The sequence below is a fragment of the Scyliorhinus torazame genome, chromosome 3 (assembly GCF_047496885.1).
Source record: "Scyliorhinus torazame isolate Kashiwa2021f chromosome 3, sScyTor2.1, whole genome shotgun sequence".
NCBI classification, from domain to species: Eukaryota; Metazoa; Chordata; class Chondrichthyes; order Carcharhiniformes; family Scyliorhinidae; genus Scyliorhinus; species Scyliorhinus torazame.
The window spans coordinates 13284757-13310669 of NC_092709.1; the positions used below are offsets into that span (position 1 = coordinate 13284757).

At 45.5% G+C, this 25913-nt stretch overlaps 1 protein-coding gene across 6 annotated transcripts in view; it reads right to left on the reverse strand.

The window, feature by feature from the left end:
- The window catches only part of bmpr1ba (bone morphogenetic protein receptor, type IBa), a 631073-nt gene extending 621605 nt beyond the window's left edge, over window positions 1-9468 (reverse strand). For 2 of the 6 annotated variants that reach the window (XM_072495308.1, XM_072495309.1), the window contains exon 1: window positions 9299-9468. The gene's annotated coding sequence lies outside the window, so the exon portion shown is untranslated. Of the gene's footprint in view, window positions 1-6918; window positions 6991-7062; window positions 7195-9298 lie in introns of those variants that run through there. The other 4 variants (XM_072495306.1, XM_072495302.1, XM_072495303.1 and 1 more) reach the window with 3 other exon arrangements.
- Between the last annotated feature and the right edge of the window lie 16445 nt (window positions 9469-25913).

Consider the following 25913-nt stretch of genomic DNA (forward strand, 5'->3'; position numbering starts at 1 on the left):
GCCTGTATTTTCTTTTCATAATATATGTTTTATATATATATATTGGCAGGAAAAAATTGTAGTTTTAAGGGATTTATATTTGTATTGAAAAACATTGGAAATAAGCTGAAGTTTTCACTGGGTTTAATTTAGCGTTTGTGTGCCTGGAAGGGTAAAACCTATAGTTAGATTCATGATGGACAGGGTGCCATGTGGCGCAGTGGTGAGCAGCGGGACTGCGGCGCTGAGGACCCGGGTTCGAATCCCGGCCCTGGGTCACTGTCCGTGTGGAGTTTGTACATTCTCCCCATGTCTGCATGGGTTTCGCCCCCCACAACCCAAAGATGTGCTGGTTAGGTGAATTGGCCACGCTACATTGCCCCTTAATTGGGAAAAAAAAAATTGGGTGCTCAAAAAAAAGTTTTTTTTAACAAATAAATAAATACAAGATTCATGATGGACAAAGATGCTTATATGTGTGGGGGTTGGTTAAGTTCCAACTGTGATTCTATTGTGCTGAGAGAGGGTTACAGCATGAAAAGTAAATAAAAGCCTGAGAGGGATAAGTCATAGCTTAGCAACAGGGGGCCACTTTCCAGAGGGAAGGGATTCCCTTTGTTCTTAGGTTTGCCAAATTTATTTGCAACTGGAGAGAGCGCACCAGGGAGTGGACATCTCTCAACTCTGCCAGGAGAAAGACTGGACAGGACTGAAGCTGCAAATAGGCAAGCTTCCCAAAGAATCACCTACTGTCCAGATAACCAGGGAAATTAGGACAGAATGAATGTTTTAAGACAATTGAAATGAAGAGAACAGAGACCAAGGTATAGTTCAGAAGAATTCAAGGAAGAGTAAACAAGTTATTCTGAGTTAAATAAACAATTCCAGTAACCAGAGTTAAGGTGGGAAAGCAGACATCTTAGAGCCATAGAATTCCTGCAGTGCAGAAGGTCATTCACCCATCAAGCTCCGCTCACCCGCTGGAGGAGCACCCTATCTAGACCCAGTTCCCCCGCCCTATCTCCGTAACCTCACCTAACCTACTCATCCTTGGACACTAAGGGGCAATTTAGCATGGCTAATCCACCTAACCTGCACATCTTTGGACTGTGGGAGGAAACTGGAGCACCCGGAGGAAACCCACACAAAGACAGTGAGAATGTGCAAACTCCACACATACAGTCACCCAAGGCTGGAATCGAACCCGGGTCCCTGGTGCTGAGGCAGCAATGCGATGCCAGAGATAAATCAAAAGTTTGATGCTATTTTAATAGAGCCTGGGAATCGAGAATTAAAGCAATTGTGAATAATTTGTACAGCAGCCAAGTTCAAAAAAAATTCTAAAGGGGGTGATGTAAAAACCTGGATTTTGGATCTACTGTCAAAAGTGGAGCAGAAGCTTGGGTTAAAAGAGTCATTTGTAAAACCTGGACTGGATTTCAGAATTCAAATCACCAATGGAAAGCATTAATGTGAAAGAAGATTTTAAAGCGTGTCTTGGGAGTGGAGTTTTCAAACTGTCATGTGGCAGTTACCTGGGGGAATTCTGAGGAGTAACCCACAGACACTAACTTGGGTCAGAGCAGAGAGTGTATTTGACCGCAGCCAATTTGTATGCGAAAAGGGACTTTGTGTTTCTGAGGCCACTGCAGCTGAAGTTATGCTTTGTGATCTGTGTTAACCTTAAAATCGATGCATTGTTATGTTAAGGGGGCAGTAAAGGAGTATTGTATCATAATCCAATGTTACATGTTTAATAAATGTTTTTTTTCTTGTTGGGTGAAACTAAATTAGCGGTCCTGCATCTCTGTTCCTCCACGTTTTCTGAAAGATATGTTAGTCTTCTGAGCCGAGATTCCATTCCAGGAGCTTCCCGTTACAACATCAACTGGAATTGTAACTATAACTATATATATATATATTAATATACATATGTGCATCTCTATGTGGAAAGATTTCTGAGGAAATTGGGGGCGGAACTTTCTGGTCTTTTCCATGAACAAGTCCGTCTGGTCCCAGCGAAGGTCTACGGAATTTTGGCTGGATCGCCAAAGGGTTCCACTACAACAGGGCCAGGAAATCCTGGCCTGGAGCTCAGAGCCTGGGTGGAGAGTAACAAAGTTACTAGATCAGCTGCAGAGCCAACTTCCTCCTGTGCCCTGGTTTCTGGGATAGGAATAGAAGAATAGGAGGAGGCCATTCAGCCCCTCAGGCCCATTCTGCCATTCAAGGAGTTGATGGCTGATGTGTCCTAACTCCAGCCACCTGCTTTGGCTCGATATCCTCTAATGTCCTTTTGCCTACCAAAATCTTTTCCATCACTGATTTAAAATTATTAATGCAACTATAGCATCTGCTGCTTTCTGGAGGGGAGAGCTCCACACGTCTATCAAACTTTGTGTGAAGGAGTGTTTTGCTGAATTCGCTCCTGAATGGCCTAGTTTGAATTTTTTTTCCTTCTGCCTTTTTTTTTCCCAATTAAGGGGCAATTTCGCCTGGCCAATCCACCTACCCTGCACATCTTTGGCTTGTGGGGGTGAGACCCATGCAGACACGGAGAGAATGTGCAAATTCCAAACGGACAGTGACCCAGAGCCGGGATCAAACCCGGGTCCCCGAGCCGTGAGGCAACAGTGCTAACCACTGCGCCACCGTGCCGCCCTATTCCTTCTGCTTTTCTTCATGAATCTTCCCTGGGTTCCGCAGAGAATAGAAAACCTTGAGTAACTAACTCAAATGACCATTATGTATGAGGGTTTTGGCAAATGTGTATCAACTATTGAATTATGGGCATAAATGTATACCTGGGCCCAATCCTATCCTTTGGCAACATCCATACATGTGCTAAGTGAGATACGGGATAGCATCAGGATTGGAAAAGTTATCCATTTTTTCCCTGTCATGCATGGTTGGATAAATGTAACGTCCATAACCTGCATTGATTTAACTAATCTGACCATCTAAATGAATGAAAATGAAGTTACTGTGAAAAGCCCCTTTTCACAGTAACTGATGGGATTGAAACTGAGCATCCAAACCTTGGAGACTGGAGTTCGCAATCGATGCTGGCATTTCAGTGCTATACTGAGGGAATGCTACACGGTCACAGGTGTTACATTTCAGGTGGAATATTAAAGGGAGAACCCCTCCCAAGCGGATGGAAACGGGTCAATTGAAAAGCAACGGAGTTCTCCCCATACACCTGGCCAGTATTTGTCCTTTAACCAACACCTAAAACAGATTATCTGATTATTTAATTCATTGCTGTTTGCGGGAGCTTGCTGTGCGCAACATTGTCTGCTGTATTTCCCAATTTACAACAATAGCTGCACTTTAAAAGTGTTTAATTGGCTGTAAGGCTCATTGGGTTTTCTCAAGGTAATGAAAGACATTTTATAAACGCAATGTATCCACTAGAGTTTAGAAGAGTAAGAGGAGACTTGATTGTAATATCCTGAGGGGTAGTGTCAGGGTGGATGCAGAGAGGATGTTTCCTAATGTGGGAAAATCTAAAACCAGTGGTCACTGTTTCGAAATAAGGGGTTGCTCATTTAAGACGGAGATGAGGAGAATTTGTTCTCTCAGTGTCGTGAATCTCTGGAACTCTCTCCCTCAGAAGGCAGCAGAAGCAGAATCCTTGATTATTTTCAAGGCAGGGCTAGATAGATTCTTGATTAAGAAGGGGGTGAAAGGGTATTGGGGGTCAGCAGGAATGTGTGGTTCAGGTTACAATCAGATCAGCTGTGATCTTATTGAATGGTGGAGCAGACTCGAGGGGCCGAGTGGCCTGCTGCTGCTCCTGATAACATACGTTCGTAAGCCTGTCCTTTTTTAATATTGAGACAATAACGTATGAAAAGACACAAACAGCCAGTTCACACGTGTTTGATTGTTATATCCCTGGTAGATAGAAGGCAGTGAGAGTCAGCTCCTAGAAAATTAAGTGCGCAGGCCATTTACAAAACATCTGACACCACTGAACCTGAGAAGACATCAACAGCAACCATGGATTTGTAATGGCCACCATCCATGTCTGTATTTTATTGGAACATTTTCTAACCCTGCCCAATGATTGGCTGCATATACAAGTCCCTTATAAGAGAGACAGCCATTCACAACCTCAGGACCTGACAGTCACTGAAGTACTTTTTAAGGTTAAGGAATAAATATTGATCAGAACTCCTACTCTTCTTTGAAATAGTGCCATTCTGTCTTTTATGTTCCCCTGAGAGGGCTGAGGTGGCTTCAGTCATATTCAAAAGATGGCAACTCCAACAAAGCAGCAACCCTGGATTGTGGCCTGAAGTTTTTGGACTGCAGTGTGAACCCACAGCTCCTGACTCAGAAACAAGACTCCAAATCACTAGAACTCCATAGAATCCCTACAGTGCAGAAGGACACCATTCAGCCCACTGAGCCCCAGCTGACCCTCTGAAAGAGTACCCTACCTATGGGCACGCCGCTGCTCTATCCCCACCACCCCACCTAACTTGCACATCTTTGGACATGAAGGTTCAATTTGAGCATGGCCAATCCAGCTAACGTGCACACCTTTGGACTGTGGGAGGAAACTGGAGCAAACCTGGTGGGAGCCCACGCAGACAGTCACCCAAGGCTGGAATTGAACCAGTGCCCCAGGCGCTAATAATAATAATCTGTATTAGTGTCACAGGTAGGCTTACATTAACACTGCAATGAATTACTGTAAAACGCCCCTAGTCGCCACACTCCGGTGCCAATTCGGGTACACAGAGGGAGAATTCAGAATGTCCAATTTACCTAACAGCACGTCTTTTGGAACTTGTGGGAGGAAACCCGAGCGCCCGGAGGAAACCCACACAGCCACAGGGAGAACGTGCAGACTCCGCCCAGACAGTGACCTAAGCCGGGAATCGAACCAGGGACCCTGTCGCTGTGAAGTAAGAGTGCTAATCACTGTGCCACCGTGCCGCCCTAAGCCATGGCTGGCATCTGAAATGGCGCTATGGGGTATTTTACACCCACCCGAGAGGGCAGATGGTTTAACCTCGTATCTGAAAACATTATGGTATTTATTGTCGCATTAAGGTCTAAGTGTTTCCTCGTTAATGCAGCAACATTTCACACGGTCTGCTCTTTTTGGATTGGCAGTGGGTTGAATATATTCCAGACAGTTTTATAGGTAGCAGGTCACAAAATAGAATTCACGATCAATGATTTTGACACCACCGGGATATTTGAGGTTGCATTATTGCACAAAATCTGGGTTGACACTCAAACCTCTGTGATTCAAACATGGCAGTGCTGCAAATTAATTTCATAAGTGTAGTAAAAATTAATTTTTTATGAAATGTAATCCCAATTTCTGCACATTATATAACTAAATTCTAATCACTGTAAACAGGACTGATGTTTTGGTCTGGTCTGAACCAGATATTGGCCAATAACAGTGATGCTATTCATTGCCAACTTTTATACCCAATATCTACAAAGAGAAATTAAAAAGCTGAACTTCATTAAATAAGTTCAGATATAAAGAAAAAATGCAAAATGAAACTATTAGAACCAATACCACCATATTTTACAGCAAAGCCTTACCATTTATATATAGTTTGTAATAATCAGTTCAAACTGCCCTGAGGTGTCAGGCTTCATGATGTTTTTATAAAATCACTCGTTCCAGTTTTCCCGTGCAAAATTCCCGAAATAAGTTGGAATCAGGGCTTATAGCTCAGAATCTAATTATTTACAGGCTCGGCGAAAGTAGAACCCATTCCTCACTCTTCTTATCTTACAATAGTGACTACCCTTCAAAGTGCTTTGGGATGTCTGGAGGTTGTGAAGGGTGGTATGTAAATGCAAGTGCTATTTTACTTTCCTTCCCCTAGCCCACCAACAGCAATCTCGCCCACTCTGTACAAAAGCCTGCTATGGAGTTTTAACTACCCGGTTGCACTTCCTGACACAATAACAGCAGGTCACAGAGCACTTGCAAGAAAGTTTGTTTAACAATAATCTTTATTGTCACAAGTAGGCTCACATTAACACTGCAATGACGTTACTGTGAAAAGCCCCAAGTCACCACACTCCGGCGCCTGTTCGGGTACACGGAGGGAAAACTCAGAATGTCCAAATTACCTAATGGCACGTCTTTTGGGACTTGTGGGTGAAACCGGAGCACCCGAAGGAAACGCACGCAGACACAAGGAGAACGTGCAGACTCCGCACAGACAGTGACCCAAATCGGGAATCGAACCTGGGCCATAGTGCTAACCAGTATGCGACCATGCTGGACAATTGTGGTTTACGTTGCTTTTATTTCCCCCAGTCAAAAAGGTGACCACAGAATAAAAGTGATAAAGTCAGGTTTTGTCCATAGAAAATCATTTCACAGGCAAGCATTTCGACAATTCAGCACCAGAATAAAAGATCTGCCGTTTGTCACTGAAGGGACAACATTCGATTTGTTGACTTCCGCCAATGCATATTAGGTCCAGGTAGAAAGTATTAGTCATATTTGTTCACTTCCCTCCAGGTAACTGCCAGTATCATTTTCATTATTACCTTCAGGTAAACACAACGACCGTTGAGTTAAATATTTATTCCCCTCCAATGTCACACAGTGCTGGCAATAACCCAGTTTGAAACTATTCGTGAAAGTGGTACAAACGTGCTAAGAGCTACAGCATAACTACAAAAACGATGCGAATGAACAGCGCACCACATTAAAGGCAACAGCAACAAATCAGTTGGGTTATACATAAAGTACAACACATAGGAAAGAATATAACAGGAGACCCTCGAATGTTGGAGATCAACTCCGAATGAGTTATTGCATCTCAGTTTAATAAAATAGATCTCTGAAACTATATAACACTTTACAAAGTAACCCAGCAAATAATGTAAAAAAAACATTTAAATCTTAGCAATGCTATACAAATCAATGTTGAATGTACTCACGAACAAGCTATTGATGTGTAATTCATTCACTAGATCAGAGGGAACAGACTCACAAACACTTGTTCACAAAATCTAAATAATCAGGAAAACAAGAAAATCTTTAATGGAATTCCAAAAGAAATAAGAAAAGAATTAAAGTCTTACCTTCAGCATCAAACCTTTCTGCACACGCCCAAAACCTACTCATTCGTTATTGCAATTAATGATCAATTTTAAGTTTTCTACGGAAGAGTTGCATGGATGTTAGTGTTAAGTTTCATGGGTGCCTGATTGTTCTGGAAGACATCAGGCTAAGCTCTACTCCATTCACAAAGTGGTAAGGGGATAAGCTAAGTAAATGTAGGCCAGTTAGACTCATAGCCATACTGAATAAGTTACTAGAAACCACAATGTGGAGTAAGATTAGTAAATATATGAAAGGTGTGACTAACAGAGTTAGTCAACATAGATTGCAAGAGATAGGTCAATGTTGATTAATTGGACTGTGCATAGAGACCAATGGGGTGCCGTAGATAAAGCGGATTTAGGCATTCAAGAAAACATTCTCTAAAGTAAAACTCTCGATAGTATTTCCCACTTCCAATACAATTATTTGAATTAATAATCCTTCAAAGGAGTGTCTATGTGAGTATGGTACAAATTAAGCCCTGTTTTCTCATAAATGTCATTACACATATTTGATTTTCAGCTATAAACATATCACCTTATGTCCAGTGCAGTACTGAGGGAGCATTGCCCTGTCAGAGTCCCCTCTTTGCAATGAGATGTTAAACCGAGGCCCTGTCTCCCCTCCTACATTAATGTTAAAAGAAAATCCCATTGTACTGTGAGGGGATGGAGTTTACCCATGGGATCTTTCAAATCAAGCTAAGAGGGTGAACAGGATTGACAGTAAACAGATCTTTAAAAGTACAATAAGAAAACAACACATTAGCAGGATAAGTATCACTAAAAAAAATCAATGGTTATGAAGAGTAGACCATTTTTGCAACAATCCTCGGCTGTTACGTAATTTCAAACAACTATTTTCACTGATCAAGTGTCCAGTGCAAATCTGCCTAATTACAGACACTATTTACCCATTGTTCTTTGTAAACAAAAGTATATTATCACACCAAAGGACTGTAACAATACATTTTCCCCCTGAGTAGCTTGTGATCTGGATACTGTAAGCAATGGTTCAATCACAACCTTGTGTTCTTTTTGATCACCGTCAACGTCTGCACAGTGTTAAAGGACAAGAAGCCGCCAACCTAATTAAAACATCTGGAATACCAATGAAAATATCAATCCTTATCAATATCCACTTTACTATTCATACCAATGTTTATCGGCAAGCTGTTTTTTCCTAAGTAAGTGATTACTGGTAACCTCAGACACACAGCGAGAAAGATCCAAGATGGGAATTAAATATGATATTGTTAATTGGGCAGGCAAAACAACAGCTCAACATGGAGCTATTGTTCTCTGTCTGCTCTAATCTTAGTCACAGAAGCCATCTCATGGAGTGAATTATTTAGTGCTGACTTCTGAATTACAGCGACAGGACGCTGGACAAAGTTAAAGACAGTCATTGAGGTCTCCCTCACTAGTAAGATTTTTAAAAAGACCTCCAATGTTCATCAACCTCATTCCATCTTTCCTAAGTTGGAGGGACGAGCACTCTTTTCTGAGTCACTTGGTATGGTCGGAATGCTGATACATCCAAGGAACCCTATGCTGTGTGACAGAATAAATATCTTGCACTATTTTCCAATTGAACTGCACAGTCAAGTTGGGTTGGGACGTGCCGTTTCTGACTATTTATTGCATCTATTGAAAGGGCATGAGACAAATGCTGACTGTGTACATGCAGGACCATAAATGCTCTAAGAGGACACGCGATGGGGAACAGTGAAAATCATTTAATTGCGAGAGAGGGACAAAAAAAAGCACCTTCACTCAATAACAAGCGAGGAGCTTCCTGTGGAATGAATTAAGCTGCTCCATCCACACACAGATTGTCCATTCCCCCTGTTTCAAATAATTGAGACCGAGATCCTTCCTAATGGTCACTTTAATAGCACTGAAATGTTTAAAATATCTGGACTGGTCTGAATAATTGTGATATAAGCAACAGACAATCAGAATCGATTGGGTTTGCAATGTGTTCACATTCTGGGTGCATGTTAAAACTTCTAAGTAATAACCTGGTCGATCCTGTTAATTCTCTGGTGGTGTCTGCTTAAAACCTTAAAATGCACCTTTCTTTTGCAATATTTTAATAAACGCAATTGGGCAGCAGCATAGAGGACTAGCGCCTCCTTGCACTTTTTGACATGTTTCTCAGACTCCCCCGCACACACATTTAACACACAGGTATCCAAACTCCTCCACTCACCGCTCTCCTCCCCTTTAATTCTCCGCAATTGTTTTCTGTGGCTGCTGAATGCTTCTCTCTGTCTCTGTCTCTGCTGTTGTTGTGGCTCCCAGTCCACACTGGAGCACAGCAGCTCTGTTGCACTGATGGCTTGGAAGCCCCTCCACCACCTCTCTGACTCTCGCTCCCTCTGCGCTCCTCGGGTGACTTGGACGGACCAGTTCCCGAGCTCCGGGCTCCCACCAGCTGGAGCACTTCGGCAATCTCCGGGGGCGGCCCAGGGCTCCGAAGCACCTCGGCAATCTCCGGAGCCGCCTCCCCCTCCCCCCCCCCCCTTCCTTTCCAGCTTCGGCAATCTCCGGCAACCATGCTGAATTGGGCCACCGTCAACTTTTCCAACAACCCCCCTCCCCTCTTCAAACCTTGGCCCAGACCCTGCTCTGGTCTTCTCCAGACTCAAAAAAAGCCAGCAGAGTAGCTACACATCTGGAGGGCACTATTACTTAAAAATAATAATGATGTGGAGATGCCGGCGTTGGACTGGGGTGAGCACAGTACGAAGTCTTACAACACCAGGTTAAAGTCCAACAGGTTTGTTTCGATGTCACTAGCTTTCGGAGTGCTGCTCCTTCCTCAGGTGAATAATAATATATATGTGGTAATAATATATATATGTGTGGATGGAGCAGCTTAATTCATTCCACAGGAAGCTCCTCGCTTGTTATTGAGTGAAGGTGCTTTTTTTTGTCCCTCTCTCGCAATTAAATGATTTTCACTGTTCCCCATCGCGTGTCCTCTTAGAGCATTTATGGTCCTGCATGTACACAGTCAGCATTTGTCTCATGCCCTTTCAATAGATGCAATAGATGCAAATAATATATATGTGGTAATAATATATATATATGTGGTAATAATAATATATATATATATGAAAAATAATATGATGTGGAGATGCCGGCGTTGGACTGGGGTGAGCACAGTACGAAGTCTTACAACACCAGGTTAAAGTCCAACAGGTTTGTTTCGATGTCACTAGCTTTCGGAGCGCTGCTCCTTCCTCAGGTGAATGAAGAGGTCTGTTCCAGAAACACATATATAGACAAATTCAAAGATGCCAAACAATGCTTGGAATGCGAGCATTAGCAGGTGATTAAATCTTTACAGATCCAGAGATGGGGTAACCCCAGGTTAAAGAGGTGTGAATTGTACCAAGCCAGGACAGTTGGTAGGATTTCGCAGGCCAGATGGTGGGGGATGAATGTAATGCGACATGAATCCCAGGTCCCGGTTGAGGCCGCACTCATGTGTGCGGAACTTGGCTATAAGTTTCTGCTCGGCGATTCTGCGTTGTCGCGGGTCCTGAAGGCCGCCTTGGAGAACGCTTACCCGGAGATCAGAGGCTGAATGCCCTTGACTGCTGAAGTGTTCCCCGACTGGAAGGGAACATTCCTGCCTGGTGATTGTTGCGCGATGTCCGTTCATTCGTTGTCGCAGCGTCTGCATGGTCTCGCCAATGTACCACGCGTACAATGGTTAAAAATAATAGACAACTGACATGTTCAAATGAAACATGGGCACAGGTAAATTTTCATGCAAATTGGGTCAGAGGAAATAGAAGCAGGGAGTAGACCATTTGGGCAGCACAGTAGCACAAGTGGATAGCACTGTAGCTTCACAGCACCAGGGTCCCAGGTTCGATTCCCCGCTGGGTCACTGTCTGTGCGGAGTCTGCACGTTCTCCCCGTGTCTGCGTGGGTTTCCTCCTGGTGCTCCGGTTTCCTCCCACGGTCCAAAGACATACAGGTTAGGTGGATTGGCCATGATAAATTGCCCTTAGTGTCCAAAAAGGTTAGATGGGGTTATTGGGTTACGGGGATAAGGTGGAAGTGAGGGCTTAAGTGGGTCGGTGCAGACTCGATGGGCCGAATGGCCTCCTTCTGCACTGTATGTTCTATGTTCATTCAGCCCCGCGATCCTGCTCCACCATTCAACTCAGCCGTTTAGGGCGGCACGGTAATGCAGTGGTTAGCACTGTTGCTTCACAGCGCCCGGTTCGATTCCCAGCTTGGGTCACTGTCTACACGGAGTCTGCACGTTTTCCCTGTGTCTGCGAGGGTTTCCTCTGGGTGCTCTGGTTTCCTCCCACAAATCCCGAAAGACGTGCTGTTAGGTCGTTTGGACATTCTGAATTCTCCCTCAGTGTACCCGAACAGGCGCCGGAGTGTGGCGACGAGGGAATTGTCACAGTAACTTCATTGCAGTGTTAATGTAAGTCTACTCGTGACACTAATAAAGATTATTATTATTAAGACAGAGATGAGGAGGAATTTCTTCTCTCAGGGTAGTGAATCTGTGGTATTCTTTACCGCAGAGAGCTGTCGAGGTCGTTAACTGTCTTCAAGGCTGAGATAGACAGATTTTTAATCAGTAAGGGAATCAAGGGTTATGGGGAGAAGGTGGGAAAGTGCAGCTGAGGATTATCATAGTCATGGCATGATTGAATGGTGGTGCAGACTCAATGGGCCGAATGGTCTACTTCTGCTCCGACATCTTGTGGGCTTATGATCTACCTTAATGCCGCTTTCCCGCAGACCCCCATATCCCATATCCTTGAATATCTAGAAATCCCTCGATCTCTATCTTGAACACAATGACCGAGAGTCCACAACCCTCTGAAGTGGGGAATTCCAAATATTTACCACCTTCTGAGTGAGACATTTCTCCCTAAGAAATCTTAGTCCTAATTGGCCTACCTCTTATTCTGAGACTGTGTCCTGTAATTCTAGAGGCCCTCCCCCAGCCAGTGTTAATATCCTCCCTGCACCTACCCTCTCAATCCCTGTAAGAATTTTATACACTTCAACAAAGTCATCTCTCATGCTCCTAAACTCTGAATAGCACATACCCAGTCTCCTCAATCTCTCCTCATAGAACAATCTCGCCATCCCAGGAAACAGTCTGGTTGGGTCATGCGAAGTAAACAGAATTAAATAGTATAGGAGCAGGGAGGTTATGTTAGTATATATGTATATGCCCTTGACTGCTGAAGTGTTCCCCGACTGGAAGGGAACATTCCTGCCTGGTGATTGTCGCACGATGTCCGTTCATTCGTTGTTGCAGCGTCTGCATGGTCTCGCCAATGTACCACGCTTCGGGACATCCTTTCCTGCAGCGTATGAGGTAGACAACATTGGCCGAGTCGCACGAGTATGTACCGCGTACCTGGTGGGTGGTGTTCTCACGTGTATTGGTGGTATCCATGTTGATGATCTGGCACGTCTTGCAGAGATTGCCATGGCAGGGCTGTGTGGTGTCGTGGTCGCTGTTCTGAAGGCTGAGTAGTTTGCTGCAAACAATGGTTTGTTTGAGGTTGCGCGGTTGTTTGAAGGCAAGTAGTGGGGGTGTGGGGATGACCTTGGCAAGATGTTCATCTTCATCGATGACGTGTTGAAGGCACCACCGATGTCAGGCTAACCGGTCGATAATTCCCCATTTTCTTTCACCCTCCTTTTTTAAAAAGTGGGGTTACATTAGCTACCCTCCAACCCATTGGAACCCTTCCAGAATTTAATGAATGCTGGAAAATGATCACCTATGCATCCACTATTTCTAGGGCCACTTCCTTAAGTACTCTGGGATGCAGAGCTTCAGGCCCTGGGGACTTATCGGGTTTTAATTCCATCAATTTTCGCAATACAATTTCCTGACTAAGAAGGATTTCCTTCAGTTGCTCCTTTGTGCTAGACCCTCTGTCCCCTAGTATTTATGGGAGGTTATTTGTGTCCTCCTTAGTGAAGACAGATCCAAAGTATTTGTTCAACTCGTCTGCCATCTCTTTGTTGTCCATTATGAATTCACCTGATTCTAACTGCTCAAAATGCAGTACACCCCCTGGAGGGTCAAACGCTTTGTGGTGGTCTGCTGTGTCCTCCACAACCTGGCACAGCAGTGGGGCGAAGTCCTGAAGCTGGAAGACAAGTCACTATTGAGATAGCTACAAAAATTAATAGGCTTGAAGGAAAGAACCTTACCCAAATCCCTTTTTGGTAACCTCAGTCTCAATAAGCAGGCTCGCACTGACCACCAAAGTCTATACTGTGCGTTTCAGATATCATTTCAAACATAATTTACTTGACAAAACTTTCAGTGTAGTTCACTTTTTTTCATGGAATATTGGCATTGCTGGCAGAATCTATTACCGTAATTGCCCTGGAACGGAGTATCTTGCTGGGCGATTTCAGAGGACATTGATATAGATCTGGAGTCATATGTAGGCTAGATTTATGGTTTGTGAAGTGAATTTATATTCCACCAGCTGCTATGGTGGGATTTGAACCCACATCCCCGGACCATTAGCCTGGGCCTCTGGATAACTAGCCCAGTGACATTACCATTATGCCACCATCTCCCCCATAGATTGCCCTGTGGTATTCATTCACCATTGTGTCAACGGCAGCCTCTGAGTCACGAGTTTGAGAGCCGATCTAGGGAATTGAGCGCATCATCCAGGCTGACACTCCCCAGTGCAGTACTGAGGGAGTGCTGCACTGTCGGAGGTGCATTTTTATGGATGAGATGTGAAACTGAGGCCCACTCTGTCCTCTCAGGAGGATGTAAAGGATCCAATGGTAGTATTTGAAGAGGCGGAAGGGTGCCCGGGAATAATATTCATCCCTTAGCCAACATCACTAAAACAGATGATCTCCTGATGGTCATATTACTTCTTATGAGAGCCTGTTTTGTGCAAGTTGGCTGCTCTGTTTCCTATAACAGTGACGGCACTTAAAAAGCAATTATTGGTGAAAAGTAGTTTTAGATGTACTGAGGCTGTGAAAAATTCTACTTCGATTTCCTCCGCACATTCTCAAAGATCTTGATATCTCTCCGAATGAGCGGTGTCCAGAATTAGCGATAATGCTCTAGCTATTTTGACAGCCTTTGTTCTGCCATATATGTATATCCATTGCCAGCTCTCTCTGTACATGCAGACCCTGACAAGAAAATGCAAGGAAACGCTAACTTGATAGAGTTTTTCGAGGAGGTCACAAAGATAATTGATGCAGGTAGGGCAGTGGAGGTTGTCTATATGGACTTCAGTAAGGCCTTTGACAAGGTCTCTTGTGGCAGACTGGTACAAAAGGTGAAGTCACACGGGATCAGAGGTGAGCTGGCAAGATGGATACAGAACTCATAGAAGGCAGAGAGTAGCAATGGAAGGGTGCTTTTCTGATTGGAGGGCTGTGACTAGTGGTGTTCCGCAGGGATCAGTGCTGGGACCTTTGCTGTTCGTAGTATACATAAATGATTTGGAGGAAAATGTAACTGGTCTGATTAGTAAGTTTGCGGATGACACAAAGGTTGGTGGAATTGCGGATAGCGATGAGGACTGTCAGAGGATACAGCAGGATTTAGATCGCTTGGAGACTTGGGCGGAGAGATGGCAGACGGAGTTTAATCCGGACAAATGTGAGGTAATGCATTTTGGAAGGTCTAATGCAGGTAGGGAATATACAGTGAATCGTAGAACCCTCAAGAGTATTGTTGCTCTCTTTATTTGGTTCTAAATATGGCAGTCATTATGATTGCCTTCCTTAATTCTAATTACGTTTGCTTTAGAGTCGCCAGGTATCTTTCGATACCGCCACAAGGTTCAAACCCGAATACTGATCAAAGAGCCTGTACACCAGTTAGTTAGTTCAAAGTCAATACTATTTATTTACACACACAGCAATATCTACTCTTGCACGAAATACTACAGACTAAACTATCACTACTGCTAAAACCTATACTTAGCTTTGGGCGCCCACTCAGTCAGAGGAAAAATGGCCGTTGTTCGTGTCTGAGGCTGCTGGGTTCGAAGGGAGGTACAGGAGAACATCTTAGGTCGTCCGTCTGGTAGCGAGCGTTGACCTTGGACTTACTTGCTTCTGGTGCAGCTGGTGGACGGGTCTCTCTGCTTTGAGAGCCAATTCCAAGAGAGCGATTCTCTCCTGGGGCCTTCTTCTTATATCTGAAAGGGCTTTGTGCGCTTTTGGGCGGGCCTTGAACTTGGCCCCAATCAATTGGGCCGTATCTTGATCACTCGTATTGATCTTGACCAATAAAGAGTTGGGTGTCCTGATGGCTGGGCATGTCCTAGGTGGCCGTTGGCCTGGCTTTATTTGTGCTTTCGGTTTGGGGAGCTGGCGCCGTGAGGTCTGGAGCCAGATCGGTTACTTGAGTATCTCCCTTTGTTCCCGGAGGTGGGCCATCAATATGCTAATTGACCTACAGTTTCAGTCTGTCTGGGAGCTGCGGTTCCAATACACGTACAGGCTCTGTGCCTGTCTGCTTTCTTAGCATTGTCCATAGTTCCCCGCAATCTTTCAAAACATCCATTTTGTATTCTGGAAGCGGCCATCCCAGATGGCTACACTTCCTCCTTGAATTTCCTCAATGTGAAACGTGAAGGATCCCATTATCGCGTCATCTTCGTTCTCCTCCCAAATCGGGCACCCATAAGCACTGACAGGCTCGACACTGCTCTGTCCTATGAATTGCAACTTTTACCTAAATTATCTTATGTACATACATCATTATAAAATTCTACGGGGCGCTATGACATTCAGGCATGCATTACAAAATTTGAAAAAACTGGAACCTCTAACTGTCCTTAACTAAACTATCCTCTATCAATCAAAATAATTTACAACATTTTAAACTGTACAATAGCAGCAACACAGGTCTCCCTGGCTTGGCAGTCAAACACAGAGTTTTACACGTCTTTATTAGAACGAAACGAACACACAAAAAAACGGATGTACTTTAATTCAGTTAAAGGTGTTGGGGGGTCTGTTGAAGTCCAAAAATAGGGAATCTGAAGGTGTATACCGGGTTGCGGGAGGCTTTCCTTCGCCATTCCCTGAGTCTAAGAGTCTGAACGACACTGCAGAGTATCGCCAGTACTAACAGTGCTTCCACAACGTAGAACAGGGAAAACCAGGTGATGAACTTGTCACACCAGGTCAGTGTATCGGTAACTACCTCGGGGTACAGTGTATGGCAGGGGTGGGAAACATTCACGGCCTGTGTGGTAGGGCTCAGGGGGATAGCGTCCGTGCACAACTGGAGGGATCCCACTAAAATCCAACTGTAGAGCATGATGGTTGTCTTCATCTTTCCTTCTTTCTTTCTTCTTTTCTTCTTGAGGCTTCTGTGGTTCCGGAGTTCTACGGACACAAGCATAATTTCTGTTATTATCTTGTTTAAGATCTTGTGTGTCTGTCTGTCTTTTATTGCCAATTACCCATTATAATTGGTCACCATCTGTGACTCCCTCATTTAAATTTTTTTTTAAATAAAAAAATATTTGGGACAAGACATCCAAGAAAAATACTGACACAGTGCGAGCCGCCTCGCAGCCTGTGTGATCTACCATCCCAGTGTTTGAGGATGTAAATAGCATTTGAAAGCAACCTAAGGGTCGCCATAAAGAAATAAAAGACTTTTGAACTAAAAGTGCCAAAATGGGGTGCGTATGGGTAAGAATGGGTGGAATCCCCGGGTAGGATGGTGACCAGTGCCGTATGTGCTCTACCCGAGCGTAGCTGACCAGAGGGGGATCCTCAGGCAGGGCGGGGATTAGTGCCGTTTCACCACTGCCTGAGTGACAGGCTAGAATGGTAAGAATTTGTGGTCATCGTGGGGGGTGCATTTGTTGCTAACTTCCACCTTCAAAGCAGAAGAGCAGTTATGATTGGTTGTCTGCCGACAAACTTGTTCCATTAATTGCCAGTGGGCGTTAAAAGAGTGGTATCGTGGGGCCATGAAAACTTTAAGTGGACCAACAACATTCAACATTTACAGTAACAAACATTTAACGTAACACACAAACATAACAAAAATCGTGCAGGTTCCATCAGAATACAGGACACCGTAAATCACATTTGGCTTGGGGTGTAACTAGCATATGGAGTCAGTGTAGTGTGACCGAAGAAGAGAGGAAGGAGGAGAGAAACAAAAATGCTGTGGTGTCCCTGCCATGAGAAGTGGTGGGTAAGCGCTCACAGCTTGCATGGAGCAGCTGGGACCTTGCAGCTGCTGTGGGTGGTGTTCTCTTTCATATCTGGGGGCTGGTCTAGCTGGTGGTGGGGGTCTCCTGCAATCTCGGGTGAAGTGTCCTGACTGCCCACAGTTGTAACATGACCCCTGGGGCACGTAAGTGGAGCAGGCTCTCTGGTGCATTGCTCCCTTGGGTATGGTTCCCTGGGTGAGGGGTTGGGCTGTTGGTTTCACTGCTGTTTCTGGGGCGCATTGCACTCTCGTGCATAGTGTCCTAATTGGCCGCAATTATAACACTCCTGGGATTTGGCTTGCTGTGGGCTGTTTCTTCCCTCATTGAACCATGCGGGGTTCTGGTGCGTCCTAACTGGATGCATGTTCGCATCTGCCTGTTCTTCCTCTGCTTTGCCATAAGCTGTTTTACCTTGGGTGGACTGTTCCCAAGCACGGGACAATCTTTTCAAAACAATTTGTCATTGTGGGCCTCGTCTGAGGGGTCGTAATTTGCGCAAGCTCTCTGTCCTGCCTCTGTCGCATGAGAGACTAGGATTCGAGTCCATTTGGCCATATTATCTGGGGACAAATGGGCGCAGGCAAACTCTCCGAATACTGCCGTGAAATGTATCTACAAGCGTCCTGCAAACGCTGTGGTGTGATCTGTTTTCTTTTGCCTACACTTGTTTAGGTCTTCTACGGGGCCTCCTTTGTTATAGCCGATCGCATCTAGGATCGCTGTGTGCATTTCCTGTTGGGTGCCTCCTCCGACATTCTGTGGGTCGGGAAGGGCTGCCACGACTGAAGGGTCGAGGCTTAAAACTGTGAGCTTCATTTGCTCCTTTTCATCCAGGCCGTACATGGTCGCCTGCTGTTTTACTCCAGCAAAGAACTGGTGGGGGTCCGATGTGGGTAGGAACGGTGTAATCTTGTAGCACGCATCCCTTAATTGAGTGACGGTTAATGGGGTGGTGTATAGAAAATCTGGGTCTCCTTCCACTGTGGCCCTGCGCTGTGTGGGTTCATAGGATTGTGTTCTGCCTGTGCAGTCGGGGGTGAGGGTGCTTTTCATTTTTGTGGTTTGTCCTGTGTACGTGTTCCATGTACATATCTGTGAGCAGTCTCATTTAACTCCTGCCAGTCGGGGCCATTTTCTTGGTCTAATTGGGATCCAAACGTGTCCTGGAACCCATTTTGGACAGAAAGCAGAGATTGCAGTTCTGCGATTTGCTTCCGGCACTTTGCGTGGTCTACCGAGCTCTGCCTTTGTTCCGTCATGGAAGTGTGGAGAGCTCGTAGGGCTGCTTTTAAATCGCTGCACTGTTTCTGCAACTGCTCGACCTGTTGTTCGGTTTCCTGTCTTAACACCGCGCGTTGCGTGTCCTGGTAGGCTTTGTCATATTGGGACTGAAAGCTGCTCAAATGGGCGAGACAAGACTGGTGTGCCCACTTGGCATCCTCCACCTCCTTGTCCCTCGCCGCTAACTGCTCTCTCAGTTCCTTGTTCTCTCTCTCACATCCACTCACATCTCCTTCACTATTCTTGTCTCTCTCCTCTATCTCTCTACGGAGCGTCCTCATGACCTCCTCTGTGCCTCGCAATTGTGCCAAGCAGGACACGATTGCAATCGGCTTGCGAGCTTTCCCTAAGCTCTTCTTATGGATCTCTGTCAGGTTCTCGCACCAAGTATGCCCTCTACCTCCGGGACCTGTTTCATCATTGGCGCAGAATTCACTCCAAAGGGGCCATCCTTTCCCTTTGAGATATTTTATGATCTCCTCTTCCCATACGGGACACTGTCCTACTCTACTGGTCGCTGCGACCTCGAATTCTTGGGGGTTCATAAGGCGTTTCATTGCCTTCATTGCCATTTTTCTCTATCTCTGTGGTCTCTACCGAATTTGGAACAGGGGGTGATAAAATGGTAATGCAAACACGGGTACGGCTTACGCTAATTTCTGGCCTACAAAACTCCCGACAGTTTTACGCAACAAAATCTCTCAGGTTTACCTTATATCCCTGTTAGTACGCATGCATTAACACACTTCCGAATCTTGGAGGTTTGATCAGTATTGTTCTTACACTTGTGGTTTTTCTGTTTCCAATTGGATTCCAATTCCAATTTGGGTTCTCTCGGAGTGACAAGGCCACTTCTAGGTCGAGTCCCACCAGAGTCGCCAGTAAATATTGCTCTCTTTATTTGGTTCTAAATATGGCGGTCAATATGGTCGCCTTCCTTAATTCTAATTACGTTTGCTTTAGAGTCGCCAGGTATCTTTCGATACCGCCACAAGGTTCAAACCCGAATACTGATCAAAGAGCCTGTACACCAGTTAGTTAGTTCAAAGTCAATACTATTTATTTACACACACAGCAATATCTACTCATGCACGAAATACTACAGACTAAACTATCACTACTGCTAAAGCCTATACTTAGCTTCGGGCGCCCACTCAGTCAGAGGAACAATGGCCGTTGTTCGGATCTGAGGCTGCTGGGGTCGAAGTGGTGAAGGGGAAACAGCTAAGGTCGTCCGTCTGGTAGTGAGCATTGACCTTGGACTTACTTGCTTCTGGTACAGCTGGTGGACGAGTCTCTCTGCTTTGAGAGCCAATTCCAAGAGAGCGATTCTCTTCGGGGGCTCCTTCTTATACCCAAAGGGGCTTCGCGCACTTTTGGGCGGGCCTTGAACTTAGCCCCAATCAATTGGGCCGTTTCTTGATCACTCGTATTGATCTTGACCAATAAAGGGGTGGGTGCTCTGATGGCTGGGCGTGTCCTAGGTGGCCGTTGGCCTGGCTTTGTTTGTGCTTTCTATTTGGGGAACTGGCGCCGTGAGGTCTGGAGCCAGATCGGTTACTTGAGTATCTCCCTTTGTTCCCGGAGGTGGGCCATCAATATGCTAATTGACCTACAGTTTCAGTCTGTCTGGGAGCTGCGGTTCCAATACACGTACAGGCTCTGTGCCTGTCTGCTTTCTTAGCATTGTCCATAGTTCCCCGCAATCTTTGAAAACATCCATTTTGTATTCTGGAAGTGGCCATCCCAGATGGCTACAGTATTGACAGTCAGAGAGATCTAGGTGTACAGGTCCACAGGTCACTGAAAGGGGCAACACAGGTGGAGAAGGTAGTCAAGACGTCATACGGCATATTTGTCTTCATTGGCCGGGGCATTGAGTATAAAAATTGGCAAGTTATGTTGCAGCTGTATAGAACCTAAGTTAGGCCACACTTGGCGTATAGTGTTCAATTCTGGTCACCACACTACCAGAAGGATGTGGAGGCTTTAGAGAGGGTGCAGAAGAGATTTACCAGGATGTTGCCTGGTATGGAGGGCATTAGCTATGAGGAGTGGTTGAATAAACTCGGTTTGGTTTCTCTGGAACGACGGAGGTTGAGGGGTGACCTGATAGAGATCTACAAAATTATGAGGGGTATAGACAGGGTGGATAGTCAGAGACTTCTTCCCAGGGTAGAGGAGTCAATTGCTAGGGGGCATAGGTTTAAGGTGCGAGGGGTGAGGTTTAGAGGAGATGTACGAGGCAAGTTTTTTACACAGAGGGTAGTGGGTGCCTGGAACTCGCTGCCGGAGGAGGTGGTGGAAGCAGGGACGATAGTGACGTTTAAGGGGTATCTTGACAAATACATGAATAGGGTGGGAATAGAAGGATACGGACCTCGGAAGTATAGAAGATTTTAGTTTAGACGGGCAGCATGGTCAGCGCAGACTTGGAGGGCCGAAGGGCCTGTTCCTGTGCTGTAATTCTCTTTGTTCTTGTTCTTTGTTAGTTCTGACATAGGGTTCGAAAAGAGGTACATTGTTCTGAAGGCAGTCCAGCTTCCCTTCTATCTCTTGTTTCTGCTATTGTAATCACAGGCAGCTGGATTAAATACAATGAAACATTATCAATTGATGAAGTAAGCTAAAGAATAGCCTGGTACTGATTGTGAATTGGCGTCAGTGGGGAGGAGTGTGTGCCAGAACAATGATATGTATCAGTTGGTAAAAACGCATCGGATTTAACTAAATTTTCAAACACGTTATAACGAGGTGCCCTTAATTGCCAGTGACAAGCTTTACCATTCCCTTCTTTTCAATTGTCTAAAAGGGGGAATGTGATACACAATGACACAAAGGTTATGTTTTTCACTCGCTAGCTCGCTTGCATTTAGCCATTTGGTTTGGATTGGATTGGAATTGTTTATTGTCACATGTACCGAGGTACAATGAAAAGTATTGTTCTACGTGCAGCTCAATAGATCATTTAGTACATGAAAAGAAAAAATACGTAATAGGGCAACACACGATATACAATGTAAATACATAGACACAGGCATCGGGTGAAGCATACAGGAGTGTAGTATCAATCAGATCAGTTCATAAGAGGGTTGTTAAGGAGTCTGGTGAGAGTGGGGAAGAAGCTGTTTTTGAGTCTGTTCGTGCGTGTTCTCAGACTTCTGTATCTCCTGCCCGACGGAAGAAGTTGGTAGAGTGAGTCAGCCGGGTGGGAGGGGTCTTTGATTATGCTGCACGCTTTCCCAAGGCAGCGGGAGGTCTAGATGGAGTCAATGGATGGGAGGTGGGTTTGTGTGATGGACTGGGCTGTGTTCACATCTCTCTGTAGTTTCTTGGGCCGAGCAGTTGCCATACCAGGCTGTGATGCAGCCAGATAGGATGCTTTCTATGGTGCATCTGTAAAAGTTGGTAAGAGTCAATGTAGACATGCCAAATGTCCTTAGTTTCCTGAGGAAGTATAGACACTGTTGTGCTTTCTTGATCGTAGCGTCGATGTGGGTGGACCAGGACAGATTTTTAGTGATATGCACACCTAGGAATTTGAAGCAATCATCTCCACGATGGTACCATTGATGCAGACAGCGGTGCGTACAATACTTTGCTTACTGAAGTCAATGACCAGTTTTGCTGGCATTGAGGGAGAGATTGGTGTTGTTACACCACTCCACTAGGTTCTCTATCTCCCTCCTGTTCTTTGACTCGTCGTTTTTTGAGATCCGGCCCACTACGGTCATGTCATCAGCAAACTTGTAGATGGGGCTGGAGCCATATGTTGCCACACAGTGGTGTGTAAATAGGGAGCATGGTTGGGGGCTAAGTATTCAGCTTTGTGGGGCCCCAGAATTGAGGATTATTGTGGAGGAGGTGTTGCTGTTTATCCTTGCTGATTGTGGTCTATGGGACAGGAAGTCGAGGATCCAGCTGCAGAGGGAGCAGCCAAGCCCTAGGTTTTCGAGTTTTGATATGAGCTTGGCTGGGATTATGGTGTTGAATGTTGAGGTGTAGTCAATGAATAGGAGTCTGACGCAGGAGTCCTTGTTGTTGAGATGTTCCAGGGATGAGTGTAAGACCAGGGAGGTGGCGTCTGCTGTAGACCAGTTGTGGTGGTATGCAAATTGCAGTGTATCAAGGCAATCTGTGAGTATGGAGTTAATGTGTCTGAATGACCAACCTCTCGAAGCACTTCATAATGAAGGTGTGTGGGTGCTGTGATAAAGTGGTCAGCCTCAAACACTGAGTTTTCCATGGCCAAACAATCAGCCAACACTCCTCTGGATGTGAAAAGTAGCAGACTGGATACTGAAGAATTGCTGGGTCTTGTGAATTCCTACTTCAGAGGAGATGGAAGAAGAAAAGCAGTGATAACTAGGATGGGCAAATAGAACTACTTAATTAAAACATAAGGAATGCGAGTATTGTTAGTGTCTTTATTTACTCTTAGCCCTGTTCACCCATCATCCAGGTGCCTGCTGATCTTATATTAGCTCCCAGTCAAGCTTTGTCTTGATTTTATAATTCTCATCCTGATTTCCATGTTCTCACCCCTTTCAGTCTTTATAATCTCCTGCGACAACTCTCCAATTCTGGTCACTTGAGCATCCTCAAAGTTAATTATTCAACACTGGTGGTTCTAAACTCTGGAATCCTCTCCCGAAACCTCTCTACTCCACTCTTTCCTCTTGTCAAGAAAGAAAATACATAAATTGTAATATTTTCCTGTTGGCAATATAATTTCTTCAGCTTTTGGGGATTTGTGGGTATGGTAATTGACGTAAGAGACGAGGCGACTGTGTGAATATGAACTAACAATAAGGAGTGGGTGATATCGTGATGAACCTAGAGGGACTTCAAACAGATGTTTACACAAGACAATAACAGGAGTAAATTTGAATGGGTTGTTTCAGTTCAAAGGAGAATACATGCAGGTTGTAAAAATTGTGTAAGGAAATAAGGTAAAGATAGGGTTAATTTACATTTCTTTAAAATCCCAAGAGCTAAAGTAAAGAAATTAATTTAATCTATTTTGAGAGAAAACATTTCTGAAGAGACAATGGAAAGATCAAAGGGAACAAAATATTTAAGGAGATACTGAAACACATGGCAGGGTTCAGCCAGACCTGACGAACCAGGGGCGGGGTTCTCTCAGCCCAGGCCGGGCTGGAGATTCGCCGGGCTGGGAGCGAACCACGCGACGCCGCCCCGACACCGGTTCGCCGATTCTCCGTCCGGGATGGGCCAAGCAGCTGTGCTGAAATTCGAGTCCCGCCAGCGGCGTCCACTTGTGCTCTTACCCGGCGGGACCTCGGCGTGCATGCATCCGGGGCAGTCTGGTGGGAGGGGAGGGGGGTCTGACCCCGGGGAGTAGGGGGGGCCTCCTCTGTGGCCTGGCCCGCGATCGGGGCCCATCGATTGGCGGGCCGGCCTCTCGGGCTGGGGGCCTCTTTTGTTCCGCGCCAGCCCCTGTAGCCCTACGCCATGTTGCACGGGGCCGACGCGGAGAAGGAAGCCATCGCGCATGCGCGCATTGGCGCCGGTCCCACTGCGCATGTGCAGACCCGCGGCTCCCATCTGACGCCAGCATCAGCAGTTGGAACCACGTGGGTCGCTCCAGTGCTGTGCTGGCCCCCCCGTAGGGGGCAGAATCGTTGCTCCTGAGGGCATGTTGACGCCGTTGTGAAACCCGACGGCATTTACGAAGGCGTGAATGGCGTTTACAAAGGCCTCAGGATCAGAGAATCCGGCCCCAGCTGTTCTCAACCTCAGAGGACATCTAAAAGAAAGCAAAGGCATTGTGTGCTAAAATAATGACTGGGATTCTATAGATTTTAAAATCCATAATGAAGTGCTGAACAGAAAAGAGAAAAGTTAGGTTCAAAAGTAGTTAAGATCTTTTGGAACCATTTTAAAGTACTATTTATTGCGGGAAGCCATTTTTATGTCTATTTTTATTTTCTTCCCCCTCATTTCTTAATGAACATTTACTTTACAATAAGAGCATCACAAGTAGTCGGGGACATCGTTTCTGGATTTCAGAAGCTCTCCTCAACTGTTTCAAGTTTCCCTTCTAGAATTTGGGAAGCTCGGCTTTTCCCATCGGCCGGCCGTAGCACTCCTTTAAGACACATCTTAAAACGTACCTCTTTGACACGGCTTTTGATCATCTGACCTAATTTCAGCATGTGTGGTTTTGGAGTCTAATTTTGCTTTGTAACACTCCTGCAAAGTGCCTTGAAATGCCTTTGTATGTTAAAGGCACTATTTAAATGCAACTTTCTGTTATTGTTGAAAGTTAGACTTCCATATGTGGCGCTGGACACGAGTGAGCATTAAGGGCTCAGACCTCTGTGTGCCACCCAAAATTGCATCCCTGCTTCGGACTCTGCTTCTTCTGTTTTCATATCCAATTTCCAGCCTCTCCAGTATTTTGCTTTCAATCTGTGCTTTTCGTACATGTTCTTTAATCTTTGCCAATGCAAACACTGGCCGAGGAAAAACATAACGCAAAGTGAACAAGTTGTTTTAGATCCAACTCAATGATCCTGCTCAATGAACACAGATTGGACTCACGTTATTGCAAACAGGACAACTTACCTTTCTTTAAAAAATCTATTTTATTACAAACATGTATCAAAACAGGTTACAACACATAAACACCCCGAGAGACATACTTCCCAGCAATCAACTATACAGTCTCTACAAATTTTTCCCCTTTTTCACCCTTCCCACCCCTGCCCCCGTGAAGAACAGCTCCTCAAACACAGTCACAAACATCCCCATCTTTTTTCAACCTCCTTGCAGAGCCCCTTAATGCATAATTTACCTTCGTCAACTGCAGGAAGTCGTACAGGTCACCCAACCAAGCCGCGACCCCCGATGGTGATGCCGACTGACACTCCAGTAAAATTCGCCGCCGTGCAATCAGAGAGACGAAGGCCACGACATCGGCCTTCCTCCTCTCCATGAGCTCCGGCTTCTCTGAAACCCCAAATATCGCCACCAAAGGGTCCGGGTCCACTCCCTCCTCCACTATCCTGGCTAAGACCGCGAACACTCCCGTCCAGAATCTTCCCAATTTTACACAACCCCAAAACATGAGCGTGTGATTCGCTGGCCCCCGCCCACACCTCTCACACTCATCTGCTACCCCCTGAAAGAACCCACTCATTCTCGCCCGAGTCATATGAACCCTGTGCTCCTCATTAAACTGTATCAGGCTCATCCTTGCAGAGGAGGAGGTCCCGTTTACCGTACGCAGTGCCTCACTCCCTGGGCGGGATTCTCCCAGCCCCGCGCCGGGCTGGA